Source organism: Sprattus sprattus (assembly GCF_963457725.1).
Source record: "Sprattus sprattus genome assembly, chromosome: 12".
Taxonomy (NCBI): Eukaryota; Metazoa; Chordata; class Actinopteri; order Clupeiformes; family Clupeidae; genus Sprattus; species Sprattus sprattus.
In genome coordinates, this window is record NC_137910.1 from 17,137,354 (window position 1) to 17,146,670 (window position 9,317).

Below are 9,317 nucleotides of genomic sequence, written 5' to 3' on the forward strand. Positions count from 1 at the left end.
GGACCCAAGACTCCAAAACACAAGAATGATTAGTTAGCAGTTAAGACCCAGGCTTGTAAAAATACAAACTAGTGTCTGATATTACAGATATAACAGAAAGTAACACACACGCACACGCACACGCACACGCACACGCACACGCACACGCACACGCACACACACACACACACACACACACACACACTGTCACACACACGCTTTGCTGAGACTGCCAGTCCAAATCCAGTTTTTGGTAAACCCAGATTTACTCCTCTCTATCTCACACAGACACACACACACATTGTTTGGTAAACCCAGATTTACCCAGATCGATTTTTGAAAGTCTGGACAGGGAAAAGTCCAATTTTTGGAAATGGGATCTAAACACACACACACCCTGTAGAACCTGATAATGTAATAATTTCCTGATAACGTAATAACCCTGATAATGTAATAAAAAAATCCCTCATAAGTCCCTAAAAGATGTAATAAAACCTGATAATGTAATAATATCCCAATAATGTAATAAAGTGCATTTCCCAATAATGTAACAATCGCCATACCAATAATGTAATAAAATGTTACATTAATTGGAAGTTATTACATTATCAGGTTAGCCTCAATTTTGCAGAACCTGATAATGTAATAAATTCCTGATATTGTAAAAACTTTGGTCAGTGCTGAAATGTTGGGACACCAGTTATTCAGACCAAGTAGTGATGCTGTGTAGACAACCACCCACTATTGTTTTGCTCATATTTTGATCCCAATGGTATAGGCCTTTAGCCTCGCAAGCCAAACCTGTACAGCAAGAAGCTGTACAAGGGTCTGGCACAACACGATTTTCAGTGTGGGCGGGATTAACGGTTGTCTGTTAAGTTGCCTCTGCACGCAATGCCACACAATAGGAATGGCGCTACAACCAATCCGAGCGACTGATGAATGACAAAAGACAATTTGATTGGCCTGGTACAGTTTGGATTTTCAGCCGCGCAAAACGACCACAGTTGACCAGATGGTCCCTGGCTGCAAATTAAATTTGGTGCCGCTAGGGGCGTCTAGATTTCTAGGCTAATAGGCCCCCTCATGATTGCTTGCCATTATTGCATGATTTACAGTGCCCAAACAGTGTGCTCTGAGCTTCTTTAAAACCACTTAATTTCATTCAACACAGCAAATTCTGAATCATGACAGTTATAAACATAGTTTTTATTAAGAGTCAAGATTCTAATTGTAATGTGACACTACGCTCTTTGTAAGAGGTGGGAAGAATATACTACTCATTGTTAACTGAACACATTTTTGTCAGGAATTCTATTCAATCAATCCATTACTGAATGAACAATAAAAACTTAACACAAAGACATTTAACTTCATTCTTAAATGACTTACAAATGGTAACCTATAACATTTGATATTTACCGCAGCATTTATTACAGTGAAGCAAACTCTTTTTAGAAACATCACTTTTAAACGTCACTGTTGTTGAAATCTTAATTTGTAAAACGTTTGAACATTGCATTAGATCTTCTTCATCCAGGCCACCCACATGTTGAAAACAAGCAACATGTCTCCTGGAAAAGAAGCAATAAAATATAAATGCTCTGAAATAGATAGATATCAAAACATGTTATGAGCAAAATGAATTGAGCATAGATAAACTCACTTGTCTGGCCTACTTCCAGAATATGTCTTTGATTTGGTATTTTCCAAAACTCAGATGCTCAAGTATAAGCCACGCCTTCATCCAACGAGGATGTTTGGCAAAGAGTTCCTTTAGTTTCAAAGCCACACCACTGTTGCGACCGGATCCTTTGTACAATTTCATCATGCTTATTGTGCATTCATTTTCTGTTGCCAAACCAAGACTGGTAGCCAATGAATCTCTTATATAAATCCATGGCAAGAATGAGCTAGCAAGGTAACTGAAGAGATGAGAAACTCTTAACTGTTCCCAACATGCTCATATCCATATCAAGGGTGTGTTTGATAATTAGTTGCCATAATTCATCTGGAAGGGTGGCAGAGGACAGTTGGGTGGCAGGACACAATGGAGTGGCAGAGGATGGTTGGGTGGCAGGACACTGTGAAGTAGCAGAAGACGGTTGAGTGGTAGAAGGCGGTGGGGGTGGGGTGGCAGAAGACAGTTGGGTGGCAGCGGATGGTTGGGTGGCAGGACATTGTGGAGTGCCAGAGGATGGTTGGGTGGCAGGCCACTGTGGAGTGGCAGAAGATGGTTGGGTGGCAGGACACTGTGGAGTGGCAGAAGACGGTTGAGTGGCAGAGGACAGTTGGGTGGCAGGAGACGGTGGGGGTGGGGTGGCAGGAGATGGTGGGGTGGCAAGACTGTGACTATTCTCTTGACATTCAGGAATAACAATGGATAATATAGAAGGGTCAAATCTAGAGTTCACTTCATTCCTTGGAGTAGATTCAGTGAGTCTTATGATCCTGTGAGACTCCTCCTCCCGAATACTATTAATGTATGGACTAATTGGGCCACCTAAGCTGACATAATGATCTCCATGACCCTCGGCTATATGACCAAGAACTAAAGTAGGAAACTCTTCACAGTATCCTTCAATTGGGGAGATTACTGAGGAAGCATCCACACCAAGACTTGAGACAACCAAAAATTGAACTTGGAACATTTGAGCAGCCCTCTGGAGAGTGATGTGATCTCCATAAGTTCCCAACTCATGCATATTATTGATGTAGTCTTCCCAGTTCTCATCAGTGACATAATTTAATAAATGTGTGCCATCAAAACCAAAAGGATTTGCCAACAAATCTGATGCAATTTCATCTCTAAGAGTTGTGGATGAGCGAAAAATTCCAAGGTTTGCTAGTTGGTCAGCCATAGCTGCAAACTGGCAGTTCCCATCTGGGAGAGGATCAAAAGCTACTGTCATTCCAGAAGAAAAAAATGAGTCAAGGTGATCTGTGTGACTTTTAGCTATGAGAAAGCGCTTTCTATTCACATTAACTAACTGATTAAGAGCTCTTCGACTTTTCTCCTTACTTCGTGTGACACTAGTTATATCAGCTACAGAAAACCATTTCTGCTGAGGATGAGCAGAAGCTGATGTTCGATACCGGACCTTGTATTTGGAGACACTCAGATTCCTTTTAATAATGATACCTTGTAAAACTGAATGCTTTTTGGTGACACGGTTGTTAGTGTGCTTTAATTTCACCAAAACCTCTTCATTTACTTGGTAAACAGACACTGGTGTGGATTTAGTGGCTTGTAAGATAACTCTTCTCACGTTTTCCTCATCTGCACGGTGTGCTCTTTTGCGAATTATGGATCTTTTCCTGTCAAATGATAGTCTTTGTCTCCTTGTGGGAAAAGAACAACTGATATCAGCATGTTGGCCCTCTATATTCTCTCCATCATGTGGCTCCATGGCATTGTTTGATTTTCTCCCATAATAAACCTCGAAAGGTGAGGCCCAGCCAAGTGTCTTCTTTGGATCATTATTCAGTACTCTGGCATAATCTGGCAAATGGTCTACCCAGTTAACACTACGTAAGTTCAAGAGGTCATGCAACATTTTTTTCCTCAGGGTTCTATGCATCCGCTCAACTTTCCCTTGGCTTTGTGGATGATAGGGAGCACTTTGAATAATCTTCACTTTCAGGGAATGCATTAACTGTTCCACTGCCCCTCTAAACTCCCGTCCCTGATCATGTTGAACTGTTTTTGGTGGTCCATGTTCATTGTAGATTGAGCGCAAATGCTTGGCAATTTCACTGCTGGCTTTGCCTTTCAATGGCTTCAGCCAAACATATCTGCTGAATACATCTTGAACAGTGAGGACGTATCTGTAAACTACTTTTCCACTTGTCACTTTCCATTTATTCATGTCCAGTAGATCAGTTTGGTGTCTCATTTGTACTTCTTTAGCAGTTATATGCTTAGGAATGGGTGTGTTTGTGAATCTTGCTTGTAGATGTTGATATTTCCTAGATTTGTCCAGCTCTGACTGAATCCTTACCTCGCTGAGGCCAGTATACTGCTTTCTAAAGGCTATCATGAGTTTTCTTGCTCCTGAACCTTTAGTTTTGCTGATACCACTTTCTACCAAGTTTGTAATTGAGCCACATTTTACCACTCTTTTCCCATCACATAAGACAGTCTTGCCATCATCACCTAGAGAAAAGCTGTCCCTGTTCCTCCAAAATCTTACTACTGCATTTCTCTGCCCTTTTGTGCGCATTTTCACTGGGATTTTGAATTGTCTTCGTAGTAGTTGGAAGATTGTATCATATGTCTCATCATCCATTGGTTGGTGACCATAGCCACAGCACATGGCCACCATAGCCAAAAGCAAAATAATCTTAAATTTCATTCTGTTAAAAATACATAATATTATCATTGAATCAGTTGAACTGATATTTCCTTGTATGCTTATCAAGTGTGATTTAATGGTATGCTGTACTGAAACAAACATGCATGACTAGCATAAACTTCTGCCCTGTCATTTCCATTTAGCCTGGTCATTCCTAAGTATGATGTTATGGTAGGGTAGACTCTGCCATTTTATGCTGTTCATATCCCATCAAGTTACAGTTTCAAAGCCATTTAATGTCCCTAAGTGTTGAGTAACAAATTTGAGATAATTTGATATGACACCTTTTGAAATGCTCATGATCCAAGTGAAAACAACTGGAAGTTTAGAAGTAGCTTAGAGGTAGCTTTGAGGTTGACTGGATAAGTAGTTTTCCTCATAGCTCCAACTAGTGGCCATACAATGAACTGCTGTATAATATATTTCAATCCACTCACATCCAATAGGCTGCTTGCAGTCTATTCAACATAATAATGATCATGTTCATTGGTTATGCTCACTAGAAGAGCAGTGATTCAATCTTTTTAACTACTGCAAAGAAACTTCTGAACCTCAAGAAATGCTGTAGCATTCTGGAGGAACAGAGCACCTTCTCTGTGTGATGATGGCAAGACTGTCATATGTGATGGAAAAATAGAAAACAGGCCTCAATCCCAAACTTGGTGGCATCAGTAAAACTAGAGGCTCAGTGGCAAGAATATAGGATGATAAATTAGGCCATATCTATGAGCAAGGTTCACAAACACATCCATCTCAAAACACAAAATAAGTGCAAATGAGGCAATAACTTGATCTGTTGGATATGAGTAATGGAAGGTGGAAAATGGAAAGGATGAGTCTTGATGTCTTTAGCCATTGTGTTTTCCACTGAAAGGACAAGCCAACAGAGGATCCATTCAAACTGCCTTGTCATGTGCAAAGTCAAGGGAAAGTAGAGGAAATGCATGTTGCATGATGTTTTGCAGTATATAGTGTAATTTTTAAGGGACATTGCCACACAAAATCAAAAGAGAATTTGATATAAATCAAATAGCGAAATGTCAGCTATTGATGATCAATGAGGACTTAGAAACTCAATGTTCTATGTGCCCATTAGCTGCCGGTCTATAACATACCAAAATGTTCTCATTATTTCTCTATTAGTTGATTACCACTGAATATCCCTTTCACCATTGTAAAAATTGTGCATTCGCAATCATATAAAATATATACTGTATCTGCTAATAGTGAAGCAGCAGGTCTCTGGACAGCTTCACTGTTTGGACCTCTGAAACTGGAGACCTGATGCTACAGCACCAACCAAAGTTATTACAATATCAGGTAATTATTACATTATCAGGTTTCGCAAAATTGAGGCTAACCTGCACTTTATTACATTATCGGGGTATTATTACATTATCAGGTTTTATTACATCTTTTAGGGACTTATGAGGGATTTTTTATTACATTATCAGGGTTATTACGTTATCAGGAAATTATTACATTATCAGGTTCTACACACCCCAAAAATGGGATCCAGATTTGAATTGAGATTCCAATTGGATTTCTACAGATTTGTCTCAGTCTGGGCAGTCTAGACACTCAAAAAGCATCTCGCCATGTGACACATAAAGTTATAAAGACCCCCCCCCCCACACACACACACACACACACACACACACACACACATACACACACATACATACACACAGCCATTTAGAGCTTCTACACACACACACACACACACACATACACACACACACACACACACAAATACAATGTCAAATCCAGAGTGACAGAAGAACTGCTATTAGCAGAGCACCAGAGATGAACACTGATCAATACTGATTCTTGATGTGTGAAATACACACACACACACACACACACACACACACACACACAGACACACACACAGCCATTTAGAGATTTTACACACACACATACACACACACACAAACATATAGCCATTTAGAGCTTCTACACACACACACACACATACACACACACACACACACACACACACACACACACACACACACACACACACACACACACACACACACACACACACACACACACACACACACACACACAGATACAACCACTGCATGAAATGTGGGATTTACGACAATCTTCGACCCTGTGTATTGCCGTAGAAGCCCACATTGGTGTGAACCCCCCCCCCCCTTCCCCTTGGCCAGGCCTAGCTTTTGTTATGTTAATTGAATTGACCTGGATTGAAAACAACTCCCCCCCCCCCCCCCCCCCCCCAACAGGGGAGGCACCCCTGCTCACTGCTTCACTGATTTAAAAAAACCTGAAAGTCACAGGTTCGATCCCCACTAGTGGCAACCATGGCCCAAGTTGCTTAACGACTGTTAACGACTCTTAATGACTGTTATCAGAGTAAGCCTGACTCTGTATAATTACTTGCCAGAAACGAATCTCAAGAACATTTAGGTGAAATAATAATATATAAGTTAGGAACATTACACATAGCCTAAGTTAAAACGTTTAAACACATACCACCATAAACATGTGAGATAATTCGACAAGAGACATTGCAAGACAGCTTACTCACTGCTTCGTCAAATAAGAGATGTCAACTATATATATCTGGAAACCACTTACAGATTCCGATTAGCTAAATTTGCGTCTGGATGGAAAGGTGTTATCTTTTTTCTCTTTAGCCATTTCTAGCATAACCTGCGATCTACCGTGGAAAACGATTTTTTTTATCAGTTCTCACCACACAACGACGTCGCATCTTTGCTCCTTGAATGTCCAGTGGTGTAGTCCAGTGTATACGCTGGTACACGGAGTATAGGCTACCCACTTATTTTTCAGTCAGCATTGGGTATACCCACTTCTCAAAACAGGGTGTTTATCCTGTGCTGTATGAATAAATAAAGAGTATACCCACTTCTCCAGGGAACACTACACCACTATGAATGTCGAAATGTAATGGTATGGTGTTATTGAAACTTACTACGTGTAAAAAAGACTAGAAATTGAACGTTTATTATTCGAGTCTAAAGTTTCTAATGTTGCCTCGGGCGCCTTTACGGTGAACATAATTAAAACGTCACATAAGTCCACTAAACAATTCCCAATTTGCACGCTCCGGCCCAGTAACAGAAGATAAATACTCCAGAGGAGGGAGGAATGATAAACCAGGTACTTGGTCGCACCGACGAGCCAGATCCTCACCAGCAAAGGTGGCTAAGCGGTTAGAAACAGCACCATTAGGTACGCAGTACCACTGACCTGAAGAGCGCAGGTTCAAATCTCGCGAAGCTCGTGCAAAATCTACCTGAAAAGTCACAGGTTAGGTATTTACAAGTGGCAAACATCTCCCAAGTTGCAAAGACTATCTCAATACCAGAGTAAGCCCGACTCTGTAGAATTACATGCCAAACGTGAATCTCAAGAACATTACAGAGAGGAAGCTCCTGAATATGAGTGGAACAGCCTATACATTGCAACCCGCGAACTCTGAAAATGAAAGGCAAAGCAAGAATCGTGATAACCCCGAAATCAAAACCCTAAAGACAGAACTCTGAAAACGGAAGGCAAATCAAGAAATGTGATAACCCCGGAGCAAAACCCTAAAGACAGAATATTAATTAAATTATTATCGTGTACATTTTAATTTCGTTTTTATGGGGCAATAGCTGTAAATGGGAGGGGATACGTTTTGTCAGTTGAAAGCTGACCTATAGACAATATTTCATTCCGTCTCATCACAAGACGTTTTAATTCAATTCCTTGTCGTTTTCAACCAATGGCTGCAGCAGGGTGTGTGTGGCTAGACTGCTGACAGTCAATATGCTAATAAGAGCCTTTCACACCTCTGTCAGCGGGAGGTGAGAATTAACACATCGCCCCCCTCTCCCCTCTTGGTCTGTATTCGGGAAATTCCGTGAATTTGCGGCAGACGGAAATTTCGGGGAAATGTCCGATATCAACCTGGAATGCATATCATTCGCGGCAGTATCACAGCGTTTACGGGCCCGATAATCTTGCTTTTCGTGCAGTGAACCATTCAGAGCCTCTACAAAAGGAGGAGTGTCTCAGAGAAAACAATGCCACTGTAGAGTTGAATATTTACCAGTGTTTTAAGTTTTGTGTTGCTTTAAAGGCACAATATGCAACAATTATGCTTCAGGATTAGGGTTAGGATAAGCAGTTTAACCTTAAAATAACAGCTTAAAAAAGATTGGGGCGCTACAATTATTTTTAATATGGAGAATTGCGTCCGTGCCAATGGCATAGCAGGGTCGATAGGCATATAACTGCCTTCTGTAGTTTTGCCTGCCAATGCCCGCCGACCTGACTTTGATTACCTTCTGCCGATCTAGTAAGTAGCTTATTTGCCGTCTTGCTTAGTCTTGTGTTGCACATGATTGATGTTTGACTGTGTAAGGACAGTCGTTGAGTACTTAGTTTGTCATAATGTCAAAGTCAGCACATTTCAAGAGATTTCGTTAGTTTTAGCTGCTAGCATACCTTTAGCGAATAGCTATTAATCCTTAATGCACCTTTAAATAAGTACATTGACACACTGACATCTGGGGTGTCCCCCCTCGCCCCCCTTCCAAAAATACACTGCCACAAATGGGGTACATTTAAGTAGGACAGGAACTCTACCTACCACATTCACACCAACATTCGCACACACACACACACACGCATTTCCAAACACTTGAACACAAACATATACATTTCAAATATTGAGAGAGATGCACATGCAAATACATTTCAAACACACACTCACACTCACACACACACACACACACACACACACACAAACACACACACACACACACACACACACACACACACATTGCTTGTGCCACTTAGTCTAGACCAGAATGCATTTTGATAGAGTCTTGAATAGCATTGACATATATTATATTAGCTCACGCACATATACCCACAGACACACACACACCCACCTGCACACATACACATACACACACACATGCACACACAAGCACACAC